The following is a 21,643-nucleotide window of genomic DNA, read 5'->3' as shown; positions in this document are numbered from 1 at the left end:
AATCTTTCTTTAAATTTTCTTTGGCCTTTTTTTTTTTTTTTTTTTTTTTTAAACCATGACTGGGGATTATCTCTCTGTTTCTTTCCCCCTGGCCTCCCCTCAATTGCTCTGTTTAAACTAGAGTTGAACCGTGGAGTATTTTGTGAGGCTGAGTTTCTTTCTCTCTCTTTCCCCTCTCTTTGGCACAGAGTTGACACACAGGCACTCATTAAATATTTGTTCAAAGAATGATGATGATGATCTCATCCAGCCTCACAGCACTATTATCTGAATTCCACTAACTCTCCAGTTTTTATTCCCAGCTTAGACTTCTCTTCCCAACTCTCTGTTTGATTACCTGCCTGACATCTCTGCTTGGAGGTTTCTAGTAGACACATGCTAGGAATATCCCTGTCTTTGGGCCTTTAGGGAACTTTAGGGGACTTGCTCCCTGGACTTGGAATGCTTTCCCCACATATCTGTGTGGCTAACTCTGTGGCTAACCTCCCCTCCTTCAAACGTGTCCTTACACATCATCTTCTCAATGCGACCATCCTGACCACCCCGTTACAATTAGAATTCACCTCTTTCCCCACGTTCAACCTAGCTTTTCCCCATATTCTACCTGATTTCCCTTCACTTACTCTACTACTTTTTTTTTCTCCCCATAACACTTATCACCATTTAACATACCTTACTGACACTGTTTATTATGTTATTTTTAACATACTATGGTTATTATTTATTATCTGTTTGGAGTCTGACTAGACTATAAGCAAAACCATGATCATTCAAATTGGTGTCTTTTGACTCCCAAGTTCAATTCAGTTTTGGTTACCAACCAGCTCCTTCTTGTTGATTTAGAATTTTTTTTTTTTTAATTTTTTTTCCAACGTTTTTTATTTTTGGGACAGAGAGAGACAGAGCATGAACGGGGGAGGAGCAGAGAGAGAGGGAGACACAGAATCGGAAACAGGCTCCAGGCTCCGAGCCATCAGCCCAGAGCCTGACGCGGGGCTCGAACTCACGGACCGCGAGATCGTGACCTGGCTGAAGTCGGACGCTTAACCGACTGCACCACCCAGGCGCCCCTGATTTAGAATTTTTTTTAACGTTTATTCATTTTTCAGAGACAGAGACAGAGTGTGAGCGGGCAAGGGGCAGAGAGAGAGGGAGGCACAGAATCCGAAGCAGGCTCCAGGCTTGGAGCTGTCAGCACAGAGCCCGATGCAGGGCTCGAACTCACGAACCGTGAGATCATGACCTGAGCCAAAGTCAGACGCCTAACTGGCTGAGCCACCTGGGTGCCCCAACTCCTTCTTGTTGATTTTAGAATAATGATCCTGACATTTTGGGGTGTACTACTCCTCCCTTCTGTCCCCCCACCCCCGCCACCTCCTGAAGTTTTGGACTCAGTCTTTGCTTCAGAGTAATAAACTTCATATATAAAATCTACATAATTAAAGTGATGTTTCCTTGTGTTTCTCACTGTAACCCAAAACCCTGGATTTTCAAACTTGGAAGTTGTTTGGTATCATCTAAAGTTAAATATAGGCTATGTAGCATAAACAAGAGGCAAGAAGGGGGGTGGGGGGGTCCAAAGAGAGGCTGTTTTCTTCCAAAGCAGCTTAAATGGGAAGTATGGAAAGGCCACCTGACAGACTTAAGACATCTTGAACACACAGAAAACAAAAATCAGTAGTGGTTTAGGATATGAGCCCCGGGCAAAAAGTCCTGAAATCAGGTGCTTTCCACCTAGGCATTCCTGTGTCTTAAACTCTAGGTGGGGTGTTATTGTGATTGATTTATTTAGTAATGATTCATAATTATCCCAAGCAGTTATGGGAGGCATGCTAGTATTTAAGTGCAAAAACACCCACATTTGGATTCAGAATACCTTGTCCATCTGTGTTAGGATGGCCAAAGTCATTTGTTCTGAGATCAGCTCTCTGGCACGGTGACTGATGGGTGATGATGGGCATGCAGTTCAGGAACGCTTACTATCCAAAGCTGGAGCATAAGATGCTGGGAGAGTCCGTGTGTGTCTTTCCATTAGTTTCTTTTTTTCTTAACCATAGCTTTAAATTTTTCACGTAAAATTTTAAAAATTAATAGAAAGTAAAATTGACCTTTCTGCTATATAGTTCTGTGGGTTTTTAACATTACACACACACACACACACACACACACGCATTCTCTTTTGAGGTAACCATTTCATAATCAGGATCCAGGACAGTTTCATCACTCCCCCAAAACTCCCTCATGTTATCCCTTTGTAGCCACACCTGTCTCCCTGTACCCCTCTGCCCAACTTGGTCTCCCTTGCTGTAGTTTTGTGTTTGCAAGAATGTTGTGTAAATGGAATCACATAGCATCTAACTCTTTTAAAATGGGCTTCTTTCAGTTAGCATAGTCCTTTTGAGATTCATTCAAGACGTGTGTGTATCTGTCAATAGTTCTTTCTTTATTACTGAGTAGTATTCTATCATATGGAGGTACTGTGGCCATCCATCACCTGTTCAAGGACATTTGGGCTGTTTCTTGTCTTTGGTGATTATGAATAGAGCTGCTACAAATATTTGTGTACAGGTTTTTGGGTGAGCATAAATTTCATTTTTCTAGGGCAAGTACCCAAAAGTGGGAATGCTAGATCATATGGTGAGTATATGCTTAATGTTATAAGAAAACTACCTGTACGCAAGTGTTCTTAGCTGCATTATTCATAATGGTCAAAAAGCGAAAGTAATCCGAATGTCCATCAACTGATGAATAGATAAATAAGATACAATTGATATTATTGGCAAGGAAAAGAAATGAAGTATTGACCCTTACTACAAAATGGGTGAACCCTGAAAACATGCCAGGTGAACGAAGATGGTCACAAAGGGCCACATATAGTATGATTTCATTCATAAGAAATGTCCAGAATGGGCAAATCCACAGGGACATAGATTGGTAGACATTGGGGAGGTAGATTGGTTGCCTGAGGCTGGGAGGGTTTGGGGAGGTATGGGGAAAACAAAACACGTTTGTTGGGGTGATGGTTGTACAACTTGTAAACATACTGGAAACCACTGAACAGCCTACTTTAAATGGGGGAATTATATGCCCTATGAATTCTATCTCGATAGACTGTTACTGAAAACAGTTAACTACCATCTTGTTTTTCACGGTGGCTATACCAGTTTGTATTATCACCAGCAATTGTGGGAGTGCCAGGTGCTCCGTATCCTCACCAGCACTTGGTATTGGCAGCATTTTTTATTTTAGCAATTTTAGAAAGCGTGTAGTGATAATGCACGTTAATTTGCCTTTCCCTAATGGCTAATGGCGCAATACATCTTTCATGTGCCTATTTGCCGTCTTTAGTGAGGTGACTGTACAAGTCTTTTGCCCATTCTAAAATGGAGCACTGTTTTCTTGGTATTAGGCGTGAGAGAGGTCTTTATATGTTCTGGGCACACGTCCTGTGTCAGAGCCATGATTTGCAAGTACGTGTTTTCTCTTAGTCTCCCAATTAGCTTCTCTCTTCACTCTTTTAACATAAATCCTTTTTGATACATTGCAAGTTCTAGCAGGGCTTCCTTGTCTGTTTACTCCTGTATCCTAGTGCCCAATATAGTGTCTGACACAAATACCACTCAGTTAATATTTGATGAATGAATGAATGACTACTTTCTTCCTGATTAGCAACAGATATTTTTTTCCTGAGAGATAATAAATATATAAAAAAATAAACCTGATTATATCACTTCCCTGATTAAAAAATTTCCAGTTACCTCTTTAGGAAAAAAAAAAATCTCTAATACAGATTGTGAGCCTGATATGATTCAGCTTGGTTCCTTGAACATTTCATGTTCTCTGCTGCATAGCTTTTACGTATGCTGCTCCCTCTGTCTGAAACACCTTTCCTTCCACTGTCTTTGCCAGGCCAATTCCTTATTTTTATTTATTTCTTAGCACAAACATTGCCTTCAGTCGTTTATTCTAGACCCTGGGAATATAAAAGTGAGTAAGACAGGTGCAATCCTTGTCCTCTTGAGGCTTACTTTTCATGGCCCTCCCCCACCCCAGACTAGGTTGGGCACTTCTGTTTTATGCTCATAGTCTCCCTATGAGTTTGCTTCGTAGAATTTTAATCGTGTGTAATTATATATGTTCAGTGTTCTTCACCCCACCAGACCATAAACCTTTATGCATTTTTGTTCATTTATCCTTTAAAAGAAATTTGAAAAATTCTTTCACACAAAAATAGGTACACACACACACATACCTATATTTCAAGGTGACATCTATAATTTGTCATTGTAAGTTCAGTTGAAAGGTTATGATTTCCAGGATATTATAAAACGACATTTTAAAGTGAAACTTTGATCACTCATTTGATCACTCTCTCATACCTCTGTGCAATAAAAATGGGCATGTAAGGGGCGCCTGGGTGGCTCAGTCGGTTAAGCGTCCGACTTCGGCTCAGGTCATGATCTCGCGGTCTGTGAGTTCCAGTCCCGCGTCGGGCCCTGTGCTGACGGCTCAGAGCCTGGAGCCCACTTCGGATTCTGTGTCCCTCTGTCTCTGCCCATCCCCTGCTCATGCTCTGTCTCTTTCAAAAGTAAATAAAAATTTTAAAAGCTCTTAAGGCAACAGATGTTTTTAACTAGATCATGTGCAGGTGGGTGAATATAGCTCTTTTCTAGGCTATGACAGCGTCCAATATCCACTGCGTTCTTCCTTTTCATCTCCTACAACATGAGAGCTAAGAAACGTTGCTTGCATAAATAAATGGAGAAGAATGGAAGGAGTTTGTTAGGGCACAGCCACTGCACGCAGTTCTTTGATCTTCCTCTGAGTGACATGCCCAGATGCCCTCGGAACTTTAAAAAATAACCTGTCAGATGACAGCTCAGTGCGATCCTTCCTTCATCGAGTTTAGTGAGAAAAGTTGGGTGCCCGGAGAGCCGCAGCGGGTTTTTCGTCTGGTCAGCGGAGCCGCTCCCGGTCTCAGCTCACCCGGCACTTCCAAGTTTCCTTCACTAGACGTGTTTATGTGCATGTAGGACGGTGTCCCATGGTTAGATTCAGGTGCGGTGACGGCTGCATCCTTCTTGTACAAAGTGGGAGAGGTGCTTGTGGAGGGCGCATGGGAAAGCAGAGCGGGGGAGCTGTGGGTTTCAGGAGACCCCCAGGCAGGGCCGCCTCGGGAGCGAGTGTGTGTGGACGCCGAGGGCCTGGACACCGGTCCCCCTTACAGGTGTGTGCGGGTGTGCCCTGGCAAGTCCCGCCCGTACCCCCAGGGGTGGCCGCCCCCGGCCTCCTGGGACTCGTGTGTGAGCACGTGAGCTGTTTTGCCACTCACGGTTTCCTCGACTCCGGGCATCTAGTAAAAGAGCCGTATTTTTCTCTCCTGATTCAGGCGAGAGCTTTCATGTAAAATGTTTACGTAAAACTTGACTTCAAATCTATTAACCTTTTCAGTTTCCTTTGAAACGATACAAAAGGGACAATGTTTTCGTTCCTGAACGGTATTATATGCTATGAAATTAATTTTTAATTTTCAAGAATGAAAATAGTGGTGTTTACATGTAAGGTTTTTGACCTAGTAAGCTTGAATTTGCTGCTGAAATAATATTTAGGGTATTTTTAGTACTTTTCAACCTAACGTAATTTTCACAGGATTAAAAGCAATAGTGTTGTCATTTGTGTTCTTTGTACGTGCAGTGATTTTGAGTTACCCTGCAGATACTTTGAGGCCTGTTACGGCTGGAGGGTAAGAGCTGTACGTGTGCGCATCAAATAAATTCGCTGTATCGCTGCTAAGGAACGTGACCTGCAGGTTGGCGGCTTCATCTTTCTGTTAATGTGCAGATTCTTAATGCTCGGTAGTATCTTGGAGGTTTCTGTTTTTCTGAAGAAAATCTCATACAGATTTTTGATGGCCTCTAACAATGCTGCACTTCTCCAGGAAACCTTATCTTCCATGGAGCGTCTGGTTTTCCGTGAAGTCGTAATTTTGAATCAGAATTTCCAGCTGTTGCATCTAGTTTTATAGAGCCTGAGTTGAGAATCAAAAGCTAGGTTGTGTATTTAAATACCAGAAGTAAATCCTATCTTTCTTTTTATAAAACAGTATGGCAATTGTATTTAAGTATTTCCAATTGGCAGAGTTATTGTTCATGATTTGCTCCAGGAAAAACAAGATGAGTAACAGCTGAACAGCTTTAAGGAGCTACGTTACATTGTAATCCTCTGTCAGTGCCCCGTGGGCCCCTGCACCCAGGGTGTCGGCACTATGACAGGTAAGATACAAAACGTTAGGACTCAGCAGAGCCTTAGAGGCGGATTAACCTGACTCTCCTCTTTCCAGATGAGGAAACTGAAGGCTCACTTCACCCGGTATTATAGCAAATTATTCCTAGGTTGAGCCAAAAAATTGGGATTAGTGATACCACGATAATCGAGTTGTTTACTGTTTTAAATGCAGTCGTTCTGCACAGGCACAGAAAGCGGGGTGGGGGGCGGGGCGAGTACTGATCGGCAGCACTCTTGCTCAACCCCGCCCAGTGCCAGGGCCTGGGGGGCCGGTGAGGGTGAGGCCGAGAGATCCCCTCCTGTCTGGGAGACAGTTTGGCGATGCAGGTCAGGATTTAAAGCTGTTGGTAACTTTTTGCCTTGCAATTCCTCTTTATCTTAGGAATCAGAATCAGATAAAGTTTTGGTATGCAAAAATATTCTGGTATGGTTTAGCAAAAAGATGTTCATTACAGCTTAATTTATCCTTGTGACAAATTAGAGGAAACAGCCTAGTCATTCAGCAATAGAGGAAGTCAAATTATGGTAAATTTAAACAATGAGATGTATATAGCCATGAAAGTAATTTTTAGAAGAAATTTTAATTACATGGGAAAGTGCTCATTATGGTGTCAATTAAAATAAATAGAATATAGACTTGTATACATAATGGTTTCAGTTACAGAAAGGATATGTGCACAAAATGGGTCATAATATATCAAAGCGGTAAAAGCTTATTTCTAGGTGATGATATTATGGGTTGATTTTTTTTTCTTCTTTATATTTTGCATATTTCATAAACCATCCACAACAAGCAGAAAATAAAGTTATAAAACAAGAAATTTGAAATATGGTTGAAGAGGCACATTTTTTTGTAATACCAAGTGATGAAGAACCCACTTTAAAATCCCTTTGAGGATAGGATCATAGACAGGATCGCTGAGGCGGCTGCCCCACCTCTGTCCCTGGGGGCGTGGATCCTAATGGTGGGGGACAGTGCCCCTTCTGGACCATGGACAGCCAGGTGAAATCCACAGTAACTGCTGTTTAAATCAACAGTCATTTTGTTTGGAAAAAAATAAATTTGAAGAGCCATTTTCCCCCATTGAACGAATATTCCTTTAGTCTTTGATTTAGCAAATGTTTTTGAGTGCCTGGTGGTTGGTTAGTTCTTCTGACTTCATGGTAATGTTCTGCTGCTCGTGATTTGCTTAGTGATTGTTGAAATTTTCATAAACCTGCTTGCCATAATAGTCTGTTTTACAGGTAACTTGACACGGTTCCTGTTCTCACCTGGCTCAGGTTTAATAATTAAATTGGATTAGCTATTAAATAATGAATGTGTGTGTGTAGAAGCCAGTCGGTGTAATGCCTGTGAACCTGAAAATTCCACTTGAATCGGTGCTGGGCTTGGGGGGATGCAGATTATTGTTGCTCTGCAGTACACGGTCAAGCAGCTGTGCAAAGTAAATGTTGTTTTTCTGAAAGGTAAGCTTTTCCAGAGCACGATATGGTTTTCTCTGCTTTCAAAAGTCTTTGGGAAAAAAAACCTATGAATATTTTGAAGTCCTCAATTCCAGTTCATAATTTCAAATTAATAACTTCTTACTATGTAATTTCATACGTTTTATACTACCCCCTAGGAAAAAAAAAAGTATTTACTTACTTCAGATATTTTACATTGATTTCAGTTGGTCTCATTCCACATTACAATTATGGCTTTCCATTCCACAAGGTATGGCTTAGAGTTGTGTTTCAAATTTGAAATGGGTTGTGCATTAATAAAGCTACTGTTTTTAATTTAAAAGAAAAGATCTTTTAAGGAAAGTTTGTTAGGCACTGGGGTAAATTTTTGAAATGTTTGTTTTATGTAAATTCAGGAGAGCCTCAAATTGTCCCCTGGCTAAGCAGTGGCACCTTTTTTCTTCATTTGCGGGTTTGGCCCAGTTGTGTGTTTTGTTTCACATGCTATATAACCAAGGAATTCTAGAGCTGGTATATGCCGTCTAGGTGAGCTTTCTGTCTTCTTGCAGAAATAGCCCCAGGCCCTGTGAGATAAATGATGTCTGTGGTCAGAGGCCCTCAGAGAGGGAGATCCCCGTCTCCCCGGTATTCAGCATCTCTCATCGTCCACATCTTTTTTTCTCTTTTTTCCTCATCTGTTATGAAACCAAGATCTTTATCTTAACACTTAAACTGTCTTGTTATTTGCCTGATATTTGGGAATACTAGCTTATACCTATTTGGATACAAGCTAATTGTTACTATACTTCCTAAATATCCTGATTGCCTGTGCTGTGTTAGCTGATTGTTTTGTCCTAACAGTGGTGTTATTACTAGTGAATTAACGTTACAGAACTGTATTCTTTGGAGAGATTATTAAGTCTTTGATTTTGGATTGGACCAATGACACGAACAGTCCAAACACATGGACTGACTTTTGTTTAGCAGTACAGTAAATATTAATGGACAATTGGGACTGTGCCAGTCATTGCTGGTCGTTGCTGAGGATTGAAGATAAAATAAATGGGTGAGATTGTTTCAAAGGACAGTGAGTCTAGTAGGGAACTTTGCTGATACATTGGCAGTAGTCTGCCATGTGGGGTTTATTATTATTGGGCTTGTTAGCTTACTTTGCAAGGAAGTAAAAGAGTTGCTTCAAATCCGTTTGCTTTTTTTTTTTTTTTTACTCTACGTGATTCCCTCCACTTTTTATTCTTAAAAACAAACAACTTCGAAATTTAGAGAAGATGTGTATAAATGAGTTGTAACTTTATAACGACAAGCAGTATTCACTGAGGTTCTGTGGAGGGAGAGTTAAGTTTGATTTTCCTCGTTAGTATCATTAACGTCTTAAGTGACTTTTTCTAACAAGTAGAAAAAAACCCGCAGCATCTGTCCAGTGACAGTAATTAGTAATCATACCTCTTTTTTGACACATATCATATACCTTCAGATGTAAACACCCAGAAATACTTTCTCTGGCTGGGATATGTATTCTCTCTCTATTCTTGTGTCTCAGAAGGTAGAGTTCATCTTAGTTTTACCTCAGTAGGCACAATACGAGTTTTGTTCCAGGCATAGTAGATATATCACAGGATGGGATGACAAGGTGATTCTGAGGACCAGTGGACACATTTTTTACCGGCAGATTTTATAAGTTCTAGCATGTTAGGCAGTATAGGCAGCACTTAAGAACAAAGATTCTGGAGCCACATTAACTGGGTTTTAATCCAGTTATGCTATGTGTTAGCTGAGTGACATTGGGCACAGTATTTTACTTGTCTGTGCTTCAGTTTCCTCATATGTAAAATAGGGATAATATTATATCTCATAAGGTTGTTGATGAGAATTAACTGAGTTGATATTTTTACAACAGTGTATTTTTATTTTTTATTTGGTTTTTTAAAGTTATTTGGAGAGAGGGAGAGAGAGAGAGAGAGAGCGAGCATGCATGCATGTGTGCGGGGGGCAGGGAGGGCCAGAGGGAGAGAATCTCAAGCAGGTTCCGTGCTACCAGTGCAGAGCCCGATGCAGGGCTCAATCTCGTGACCCGTGAGATCATGACCTGAGCCCAAATCAAGAGTCAGATGGTTAACCAGCTGAGCCACCCAGGTGCCCCTCCCTATTTGTTTGTTTGTTTATTTATTTTTAGGGTTTCTTTTGAGAGAGAGCGCAAGTGAGCATGAGTGGCTGAGGGTGGGGGAGAGAGAGAGAGAGAGAGAGAGAGAGAGAGAGAGAGCGTGCGCACGCGAGGCAAAGAAAGAGAAAGAATCCCAAGCAGGCTCTGTGCAGAGCCGGACTTGGAGCTTGAAGTCACGAACCTGAGATCACAACCTGAGCGGAAATCAAGAGTCTGACGCTTAACCGATTGAGCCCCCCCGGGCTCCCCTTTGTAGGACAGGTTAAAACTGCCCGGTGCATCGTGTTCTGTGAGTGCCGGTGAATGAGTAAATAGATGTTCAATCACCTGTTGGTGTTTTTGGTATTTATGACAGAATAATGAAGCAACATTTCTAGTTCTGGGGCCTGGTCAGTCATTGCCGAATAAGTTGAATGATGACTTCATTTTTTTCTAGTTTTCCTTCCCCAACCTCCACGCCCCCCCCCCCCCCCCCCCCCGCCAACAGTTTTGCTTCATTGATGGTGCATAATAAACATCTTGGAAACTGGAAGTCTGTGCTCTTTGTTGGCATGTTGTCTGATGATCCTGGCACTCCAGCCTGAGCCTCAGAGCTGAGTCAGAGGTCACCCTGTCCTAAACCTGCACCACAGAGGCCTTCTTGTGTCGATCCTGGGGGGCGAGGAGGGGAGTGCCCTGTCTTTCCCGGCTCCCCGGGCTCTGTGGAGCCCGAGGGGGAATCTGGGCCATTGTCCTCTTGCGGGTCTGCGATTATCCATTCCTGCAGCCAGTCTGGGTGGTGGCGCGGGGGTGGCGGGCCCAACCGCAGTCCTCAGAAAGTACGCGGCTTGAAACGCTGGCTTTATGGAATTCTTTTCTGTGTAAACCATGAAGAAGCCAGCTCTTAACGTTGGCTAGGCGTCCGCGAAGCGCCCTCAGACACAGGCCGGTTTGCCTCAGCTGGCGGCTGGCGCGGGAGGGAACCTCCTCCCTGCGTCCTGCGCGGGGCGTGTGAGTCCCTGCTCCGCACGGCCTCCCTGCGCCTGTCCTCTCTGCACGCCCCGAGCGCTTCGGCCTCAGATGATCGCAGTCTGCACACGGCCCCGCGGTTTGCTGTGGCTGGCGACAGGCCTTTTCGGATTCCAGAACCCACGGCGCGGCGGTTGCCGAGCACGGCAAGGGTGAGAAGGCCAGCGTTTCTGCCCGCTGTTGTGTAGGCAGCATCATGGGAGGCTTGGAAGGACACACCAAGCTGCTCATTTTCAAACAGCACGCTTCTCCCAGGCCCTCCTCCCCCTCGCCCTCCCCCTCCCCCTCCTCCCCCTCCTCGCCCTCCCCCTCCTCCCCCTCCTCGCCCTCCCCCTCCTCCCCCTCCTCACCCTCCCCCTCCTCCCCCTCCTCCCCCTCCTCGCCCTCCCCCTCCTCCCCCTCCTCGCCCTCCCCCTCCTCCCCCTCCTCGCCCTCCCCCTCCTCCCCCTCCTCGCCCTCCCCCTCCTCCTCCCCCTCCTCGCCCTCCCCCCCTCCCCCTCCCCCTCCTCGCCCTCTCCCTCTTCCTCCTCCTCCTCCTCCTCCTCCTCCTCCTCCGGAGCGCGGGCTAGCCCGGTGGGCGGCGTGGGAGCGTGGACCCTGGATCGGGGACGGGCGAGGCTGCCCAGGGCCAGCAGCGAGCACTGGCCACGGGCGAGGCCGCCGGGATGAGCGGAGGGGCCTGCGCCCAGGAGCCACGCAGGCCGCAGAGACTGCCGGCCGGGCCGGCCGATCGGCTGGCGTAGCTCGGTGGGCGGCAGGGAGCAGCGCGCGGCGACGGGGCCTCCGGCACCGGGCCTCCCAGTCGAGCCCCGGCTCCCGTCGCTGACGCAGCGGCGGCCGCCACGGCATCTGCCCGCGCGGGATTCCCACGCGGGGACTGACCCGGAGGGGAGAGGCCTCTGCGGGCTTTGGACGCCGCTTCGCCTCGCTGCCCAGGCCGCCGCGTTTCCCCTGACCTCCCCGCTGGCGCTGCTGTTTAAGAAATCGGGGTTCACCTCAGCGGTGGCCTTGGGCAGGCCTTCTGACTCTCCGTGTCTTCATTTTGAAATGGAGGATCTTCGCGCTTTCTGCTTTACCTTTGTCTCGCGAATGGAAAGAAGAAACGGAAAAAAAAGGTGGGGGGGAAGAAATCTTGTTTTTGAAAGTGCATATGACAAAGAGGTTTTGGTGAAGCCACGCTTATTTAAAGAGATGTAATTCGGGGCGTCTGGGTGGTTTAGTCGTTCGAGCATCTCACTTCGGCTCAGGTCATGAACTTGTGGATCCCGAGTTCGAGCCCCGTGTAGGCTCTGTGCCAACAGCTCAGAGCCTGGAGCCTGCTTCTGCTCCTGTGTCTCCCTCTGTCTCTGTTGCTCCCCCACTTACTCTCTCTCTCTCTCAAAAATAAAGACTAAACAAAATGTAACTCACCTACAGAATTTCTTGAAATGACGTAATGTGATGGTCACTGATGTTCTCGTTCACCAGCCCAGTGTTTCAGATTTGGGCAGCTTTTAGGTAGCACCACTGTGCTCTGTCATTTTGTTTTGGACTCTTTCCTCCATCCATTTTAACTTGTTCTATTCTTTCCGCTAGGGTACTGTGAGACCCTCCCTTAAAAAGAAAAATCTTCCTTGTTATAGTAAGTCAACAGATTACTTTCCCTAAAAATGAACTTTATTATTGTTTCTTCCTGCTCGTAAATTCACACACGGGTGGGGAAGCTGGAGGTGAACTGGCATGAGGTTACCATTTATTTTCTGCATTTACATACAGAGTCAAATATACAGGGAAGACAGACCACAAGAAAGAAGCAGGGCTGTCATTGTCACGTCTGCGTAAGAGAACATTTAACACCGTTGGCCTGCGGAAAGCCCTTTCCTGGGCATTTGAGGCCTTCGGCCGTTCGCATAGTGCTTGTTGTGTGCCAGGCACTTCTCTGAGCCCTTTGTGGAAAAACACCCACTTCGTCTTCCCACACCCAGTGAGGTATGTGCTATTAGTGTTTCCCATTTTACAAACGGAGAAACTGGGGCAAAGATAGGCTAAGTATTTGGGAACCAGCTAGTGACTGACTCCAGAGTCCTCTTTCCTGTGCCCTCGTCATCGGTGGTTCTCAGCCCTGCTTCTGAGAGCTCGTAGAGGAGGCCAGCGGGGAGAGAAGTACCTTGTACCCTCTTTTCCCGTTTCCGAGGTCCAAGGTCACGCTCCCTCCCTGTTTGTCCAGTCTACTCTTCCCCTTTCCCCCAATTTCATGGCAGATGTAGGTGTTTCATGACCTGTTGCGGTTAAGGGCGGACCACTTTATGGTTTAGCTGTGTACAGTGGGGTGCACGGAGGGATGGTATGTCCCACCCGGCACGGCATCTCCCACTCACAAGGACTGGATCGGCAGTTTCTCAGCGGTGACTCAGCGTATCGTTACTCTGCATCAGGGGAGAGCCCGTGTGTGTGCAAAGAGCATGAATAGTTCATTGGACACATGTAATTTTGCATCTGGGGCTAATCTGAGCCTTAGTTTTCTCACCTATAAAATGGGAAGGGTGGTAATATTGTGAAAATACGGAGTGTGCTCTGTCCCGTAGTAGGTTGTCGGAAATAAATGCTCCGTTCTTTCCGTCGTAAATTAAATTCTAGTTACCCATAAAACCGAGATATGGAAGACTGCTTGAAAATACACTGTTCGTTTTCAGTCAGATACAAAACGTCATGGAGTTTCTGGAGCTCAGATGGGCCTCAGGGATCAGGGAATGCAGTCTCGTCCTTTTACAAGCAAGGAAACGAAGCGAGAAGAAGCGACTTGACCAGGAGCACAGTGTGAGCCCAGACGCACGCACGCTTCTTCTATACCGTATACGTGGACGAGCAGTTGGTTGACAAACGCTTTCTGTTGCCTTGATTGTTGCTCCTTTTTACTTCATCACAGTCTATGTTCTGTAACCTTTCGGAAAAACACTTCGGGCCTGGAATATCTGACCCCCAAGGCACACTTTCGCCTGTTAGGTAAAGTCCTAAAGGAAGCCACCATGGGACATGGGGTTAAGGAAGTAGGAGAAAGAGTTTGTGTTTACCTTGTCAGTTTTTCCTACAGGAGAGAGAGCGGCACCAAGGAAATACCGACAGAACAGTGCTGAAAAGCCCACGAACCTCTTTCCGGTTCTTGTGTTTGCTGTGAAAACGGTGTTGTCATCTCATAAGGTCTTGCTTGTCTGTGGTGAAGAGCAGAGGGGAAAGGAAGGTATTGCAACTCAAGTAGACACTGGCATTTTGTTTCTACTAAACATCATGTTGTTAAAGCTTCAAAAACGGCATTATGCTCTGAGATTATTTTACGACTAAACCTCATTTTCTACCGATACTTGAGAATAGATTTGTAGATTTCTGTCCTTGGTGATTACTCGAATTTGAATGAAAAGTGAACCGGTTCATTGACATGTGACATGTATGTCGAATTTGGGGCCTGCTTGCTAGGGACGTGTGCAGCCCGCGATGAAGACGCTAAGGTGTGCCGTTTCCTAATGTCAGAATCTGAGTTCCTGATTCCTGTGTCCCATCTCCCCTGCCCGGCCCAGAGCACTCCCCGCTCCCCCACCCCCGAAAGAGTTTTTAGAATCACCAAGGTGACCACAATCTGGAGTCAGATACCGTGGAGACTACCTATTCTCACCATTTATAATTCCTCATCATTTTCTGTCCCATATACAAGACGTCTCGATTCGCTCAAACCCTTGGGAAATTTTTCCTCTGGAGGACTGTGAAATTAGCTATGGACAGTGTGGGGGTAAGTGCCTGTGTCTTTTCCCAAAAAGCGGGTTTCTTAGAGAAGATCATAACTGTTTAGCCGGCTTAGCAGAGCCTAAATTCGCATGGAGGAACACCTATCCAGACCTCGTCAAAGACTTGGAAGGTCTGAAAGCAGGACATTTGTAGTTGGCACTTTACTTGGTGTTTACGATATACTGTACGAGCACTTTGCAAATATTTAATATTGGTTTTTGACATGGCCATCACTATCTTTCTTTCCTGATTCTACACTGAGCTCTTAACCTTTTTTGTGTTTATCTCAACTTTTCCAAAATGCAAAGTCCAAATTAGCATGTTTTAAAAAGTATAGTGGGAACAGAATGTGACTCAACTTTAAAAAATATTCATTATGCAGAAAAAACCTGAAGCTGTGAAATTTAAGTCTCGTGAAAGTTCACCAGATTTCTTCGGAACCTGAGTTTCATAAGCCTTGAAAACTTTGACATCTTACAAACGTTTGAGGGGCTTGTCTTGACCGTCCCTCAGATGCACACATTCTGTCAGGCTGCTGGGGAAGAGAGTGGCTGGGGAGAATGCTGCCCCCTCCCCAGACGTCCCCCACTGGTTTCTAAATCTGAGCGAAACTTCACAGTCAGATGGGGAGAGGAGAATTCAGAATATGTCTCTGTTTTAGTGTGTGAAGTAGAAAGTGATAGTCATCATGGGATGAAGTCTGAGTTCTGATGTGTTGATGGGTCTTTGTATTAAGGCACAGTGAAGAGTGTTTCCAGTTTCCTAGCGGAAACAAAGTGAGTTCTGCTGGGAGTGGTTCTCCTCATTGTTACTGTTAAATTCTTTGCTCTTTTTATACCCACGCTTAGATAATGTACAAACACGGTTTGGATCCTGTGTGTTTCACTTTCTTTTCTTACCAGAAGTGTTCGGTGAGTGTTTTCCCTGAGCAGATCCTTTCCAACAGTGTTTAACTTCGTGTGCACACAAATTCAAGAGTCAATTAAACATGTGTTTGATTAGTTTATCACAAAGAATGCTACCTTGACTTAAAACAATTCTACTCTGTGGAGAGAGTTCTTTCTGTTCAAAAGAGGGTCCTTATTTCTAAAGAGCAGAGCTCTGATTTTAATTAAATAAGGAGCATTTTATGCAATTTTTTTCTAAAGCTTAAGATTAATTTCTATGGTTACTAGGGATATAAATCTCTAGATTGCTTTAAAACAAAGATTTTTGTTCAGGAGAGAGTTGACAGCTCTTTTTAAGAGAAGCTATTACTTAATTTTACTTTCCTAAGTTTAAACACATAAAAATATTTGTAATGATACCCCAAAGGCATCATAAAAATGTAAAATAATTGTACTCTAAAATATCTAAAATTACAGGAAATAGACCTCATTTTAAAAAATGAACTGGGATTCGTGGCCTGGGAACTGGGGTGTGGCATACTTCAAACCCAGAATCTCTTGTCAGGAGACCTTTTTTTTTTTTTTTTTTTAAATAGTAAAAAAGTCTTTTCTGTTGCCAGTCATACAGGCTTTAAAATATATTCATTCTATTAGGAAATATTTTCTTGTCATTTTATTACCTTCAACACATGTTACTGTATTCCAAATATGGGTGTCTTAGATCCCCGTTGAGAGACAGATTTCTGTCTCTAGAATTAGATGGCATCAGTTGACTGTGGATTAACTATATCACAGTTACCCTTTAGACTGTTTTTAATGATTCTTTTAGAAGTACATAGCCCAGTTTTCTAAGCAGCTCTGAACAAGGACAGCGTAAATGGTTTCTAGTGTTTTACTTACTCAGAGTATACTTTCTCTCTGAGTAGATAACTGTTAACTGATAAATTGTTTCTAGGCTAAAAGTACGTCGTATTTTAATAAACGTAGTGCAACATCTATGGAAGTGCAAATCCCCAACTTTTTAAGTAAATGAATTAATACCCTCTTTCCTACTTTAGTACTGTAGTATCAGTTTGTTTGTTTGTTTGTTTTGCTATTTTCATTTACTAAAGTTGTAATTGGGTCTTGTGTAGTAAAACGTCTTGTGTTTATTAGGAAAAGTAAAATTAGATTTACAAAATATTCAGACTGAAGTTTTGAAAGAAATGACATTTTGTATGTAACGTGAATGCTGTTGAGACTAGATATGCTTGTAGTTTAAAACATGCCTGATTCAGGAATGCTTTGCATTAAATGAGTTTATATTTTAAGAGCAAAACGGGGGAGAAAGAAAACTACTTTCCCTCCATTTTTTTTTTTTTTTTTTTTAAGAGAGGAGAAAATTGAGTCGAATGCAGATACTGAAAGTGCTGTAAGCTGTGTGAGCTGCGAAAGCAAACACTGATTATTGCACATGTACATTTGGACCAGTTTACTTTTATCTTTCAAGCGAAACATTTCCCACAGTTTTTGTGGGTTTTTATTTAAGTTGGGAAAACTTTGGAAGTTTGTGTGAAAGTATAAATAAGTTTGTGAAAGTCGTGATTAGAGTTTGATAATAAACATGCAAGAAGCAAATTGGGGATCTGTGAAAGTCAGATGTGACATTTAATCATGTTTTCTTGTAAAACACACTGCAGCGAGAGGGGTGTCCATTTCTGTGGATCTGGAACAAAGACTTTGGCTGTAATTGAAAGTAAGGGTTAAACGTGAGTTTTTCAGTTTGGATGAAGTTTAACAATTCTTTTAGGAGCCTTAGTGATTGCTATAGGAATCCCAAAGGGTGCCTCTTTCCAACTATAGGCAGAGAAATTATATATTTATTTATAGACTCCATTTAAAAAACAAAATGCATACCTGTTTGCCAGGAAAATGTAAACAAGTTTTTACAAAATAAGCATTAAATTTTAGCAGATAGTGAGATTCTTAATTTTGCAAGGAGGAAAAAGTTTTTAGTTGGTTTGATGATTGAAATAGACCACAATCATAGAGTAAAAATAAATAAAAATGATACTTAAAAGCCTTAATCTAAAATATGTTTTAAGTCTCCTTGTTACGGCATCAACCTCACAACTGCAAATTGACATTTTAAAGTTAGTTGCTTACGCTCTAATTCTTGGGGAAATTTGTTCACTTTTCGCTGTAAGGACACTCCCTGTAAGTGTAGAAGGGTATCACTTTACTAATTATTACATCCAGGCACTTTTGAAATAGTAATCATCAGATGTCGACTAACATATACTATAGAGTTTTTGGAAGATTCCTTGAACGTCGTAAAGTTTTACTTTCCTTTTCTTCAGGACACTGCCACACGGGTCCCTTAAAAGTGCGTATATATGTGTTCGGGTGGACAGTGTTACATTTTGATGACAATTTTATTGCTTACAAATTGACATGCGGCTTCCACTGAAATTTGTTTCTATGATAAGAAAGGAAATTTTTCCGTAGTGGTGTTTCGGATGCTTTTACCTAATGATAACAACTATTAAGAGAGATTTAAGTTGCATGTACTGGTTTTACTTTTAAAGCATTCACACTGAGTTCTGAATATAATATTCGAATATAAGACAAAAATTTTTGTGTCTAAGTAAAACAGTACATCTTAAAAGCAGGATGAAGAGAGAGGCTTTGATTCTCAAAATCAAGATCTGTATGTAACATATAGCTCGGGATCTAACCATTACTTTTCTAGTTTACTTTATACACAGAGTTTTCTCTGGCAAATGATTTATTAGCAACTAATTATTTTCTGCCATTTTGAACACTTATGTAAGAATCAATTTTTATCAGGCTAGTCCCTATTTTATAAAACTTAGCAGTTAGCGATTTTTAGTTTTGTTCTAAATCCGAGAAACCAGTCAATCTTATTTTCGTTTTTTTCAAGCAGAAGATGTTGGAATATTTTGTGACATTCCTTGAAATGATATTTTCTGCCTTTTTTTTTTTTTTTTTTTTGCACATGTACGGAAGTGCTTATTCATTCCAAAGGAGATTGTAATGAAGGAAAGGGATCTGTATTGTCTTGGAGGACAGGGAACGATGAAACTACGCCTGGACTGTGCTCGGAACTTGAACGTTTGTATTCCTGCTTGAGGCCAGCACGCTTTGCGTTTTATTCCCATTCACTCCGTTGAAAGATGACTTTGGAGGAAAGGCTGGTGTCTTGTTACCAAGCCGTCTTTCTCAGACCTTCATGACAAAATGCACATTGAGTCCTTTGCTTTTGTTTTTGCCAGCAGAGAAAAATATATGTTTTAGTGAAGCAAAGCACTTCTACTTTTGGGGCTTGAGTCTTATCAAGCAGTGTTTTCTGTTGAATGTAAATTATCGGCATCCATCAGGTGGTATGGAAGTTGAATGTGTGTTCTCCCTTTGTACTGCCCGTCGTTGGTTTCACTCTTCTCCTTGCTGATGTGAAGCAGAAACTGGACGAGGTAGCAGTTTTGATGATGAGATTAGAAGTAGCCAGGCTGACTGTCTCCTGGCTTTTAGAGAACCTTATAAGCTCAGGGCCACCCCTTCCCCTTGTTTAGATATTACTTGCTCTTTTGAGTTTCAGATTACAGGAGCAATTGATCTGCATGACCTATCTTAAGAACTTTAACTTTGCAGTGGAAACTTAAACCAAATGTATATCCTCAAGAGACAAATCATCTTAAAACCAGGCTGTTGTCATTTTGATGTCCTGTACGGTTTGTGGAAGAACAGTGTGGTGCAGGGCACCACCTGGTGGACGGAACGGTACTTGCTGCCATGGGTGGAAGATTGGGAGAACTAGCCTGTGCCCCGGGCTTGCACGTGAGGGGATTTGTGTTGTTCCCGGCTCCTAATTTCTACCCAGGGCTAGGATCCCAGGAGAATGAGACTGGGAGCAGCTGGTGGGATGTCAGTTTTATGTGCGGTCTTCCCACTCCTGTAGGTGTACGTGCCGGTCCTTGTCATCCTCGCAAACGTTTCCTTCTTATGGTTGATATTATAATTCAAACAAAAAGATGGTTTAAAAAATGTCAGTAGGGCAGCATTTCCTGTTTTTGAGTGCATTTATTTAACCTTCCTAGTAAGAATCTACCTTTGGGCGGGGCGCCTGGGTGGCTCAGTAGGTGAAGCGTCTGACTTTGGCTCCCGTCATGATCTCGCGGTCTGTGAGTTCAAGCCCCGCGTCGGGCTCCGTGCGGACAGCTCGGAGCCTGGAGCCTGCTTCAGATTCTGTGTCTCCCTCTCTCTCTGCCCTTCCCCTGCTGATGCTCTGTCTCTCTCTGTCTCAAAATAAATTAAAAAATTTAAAAAGAAAGCTGCCTTTGGGCTAGAACCTGTTTGTGGCCACACACTTGATGCCCTTGCTAATCTGTTCACCTTACGCAGGGAGGGTTGCTTTGATTACCAGCTGTGTGCAGTCGTTGGCTGCTTGTTACATGGGGAGTGTGCCTTTGGTATACACTGAGACATTTGCAAAACCCGTGTGAGAAGACTCCGTAGTTTTTTAAACTTTTAATACATCGTAACCACCTGTTTTAGGAACGGCTGTTCCTTCATGTGTATTTTAGAATGACACATTCTTGATAAAATATAGCACTGATTCAGCAGCATTTGCGGAGCTAGGAACCCTGCCAGGCTTTGGGAATCCAAAACGAATCTGACGCAGTTCTTCTTGGACACATGCTTTTAAAAAAGCCTTTTAATTTTCACCGCAAAAAGGAGCAAACGTATTCCCGGGATACGGAAGGCACCGCCGTGGAGTGGAGGTGTGTTTTACGTGCTTAGTATTTTCTAGCACGGACTGGCCGGCTTTAGAAGACATTTAGCACGGGCTTTTGGAGCTGCTGATAAGCGAAGCGGACTGCTCCGTCTCGGTGAGTTTGGCGTGGGGCAGGCGGCAAAGGGCTCCCTGGAAGCTCTCCTCTGGTCCTCAGCTCAGGTGTTCACGTCGAAGGGCCCGAGTTTGGGGCGCAGGCTGACGAAGTTAAGAGGGGAGGCTTTGGAGTGTCTTTTGGAACACGGACCTCGGCTTTTCACCTTGCTGGCGGTAGGACCTTGGGCAGGTTCCTCGACGACTCTGTGCCTCGGTTTCCTCGGCCGTTTCCCTCTGTTACGCAAATGCAAGGGCTTCACGCGGCGCCCGACACGTGGTAAACACCAACCGTTTAGGATGCTGATGACACGTTGTAAGGCGGGCGTGTGGTGGCCGTCCTGCCCGTGGTCCGTCCCCGGCCCTGGAGGCCCTGGGGCCCGCGCTTCTCCACCCATCCCTCGGTGTGACTGGTCAGCGTTCCCGTGCTGACGACTCCGCAGACGGGCAGCCGACTGCTGTCTCTGGGCGCCGAGCTGAAATGCTGCCTTCCGCCCAGAAGTCTGCAGAAAGCTTGCACCCTCCCGTGCTTGTGTCTGTTGGTTGAACCGTGTTTCAACACCAGAGGTTCTTGACCTGAGTTCCTGTGGTTCCGAGTTCCTTAACTGAGTTCCTCTGACTCTCAGAATGGAAAGCAGAAAATGGATTTGTGCCTGTGGGAATATTTATTTTCTTTAGGGAAGAGATCAGATACACAGCTTCTGCCAGAGTCTCCGAGGCGTCTGTGCCCTTGAAAAAGGTAAGGAGCCATAAAATATTTCATGATTCTTTCTGGAAGGCGGCTCAAGAGGTTAAGAATATAACCCCCCTGCCTAGAAAATGAAACTCAAATTTGAATTTCACAGTTTGTTTTGAAAGCTATCTCAATAATTTTAGAGAGAGGGTTGGGGTTTTAATTTGAGGAACTAAAATATAAACGGAGTGCGTTTTCCTCTTACCCTCTTGTCAAAGTTCTGAAGGGCACAGTGAGAGCCAGGAGAGGTAGGAGTACGGCTCTCCCCCTTCCGACGGAGACCTTGAGCCCATTATTTTGCCCCTCCCCTCTAGAGAGAGGGAATAATAGTGGTCCCCCCCCCCCCACAGGGTTCTGATGAAGGTCAGGTGGCATCCTTTGCACAAAGTCCTGATAGCTCTTCTCTGATAGCAGGCATTACATGTGTGTCGTCACCATTTTTGTTGCAAGTTTACCCAGCAACATTT

General features: G+C 43.9%; 1 protein-coding gene across 3 annotated transcripts in view; it reads left to right on the top strand.

The window, feature by feature from the left end:
- The window catches only part of STX18 (syntaxin 18), a 121,162-nt gene that overhangs the window by 33,747 nt on the left and 65,772 nt on the right, over positions 1-21,643 (top strand). Inside the window, exon 1 of one of the 3 annotated variants that reach the window (XM_042984948.1) lies at positions 11,812-12,030. The exons of the other annotated variants lie outside the window; for them this stretch is intronic. The gene's annotated coding sequence lies outside the window, so the exon portion shown is untranslated. Of the gene's footprint in view, positions 1-11,811; positions 12,031-21,643 lie in introns of those variants that run through there. 3 annotated transcript variants of the gene reach the window in all.

This window comes from Panthera tigris, chromosome B1, assembly GCF_018350195.1.
Source record: "Panthera tigris isolate Pti1 chromosome B1, P.tigris_Pti1_mat1.1, whole genome shotgun sequence".
Taxonomy (NCBI): domain Eukaryota; kingdom Metazoa; phylum Chordata; class Mammalia; order Carnivora; family Felidae; genus Panthera; species Panthera tigris.
Note: the sequence above shows the minus strand (reverse complement) of the source record. Positions and strands in the feature narration are given on the sequence as shown.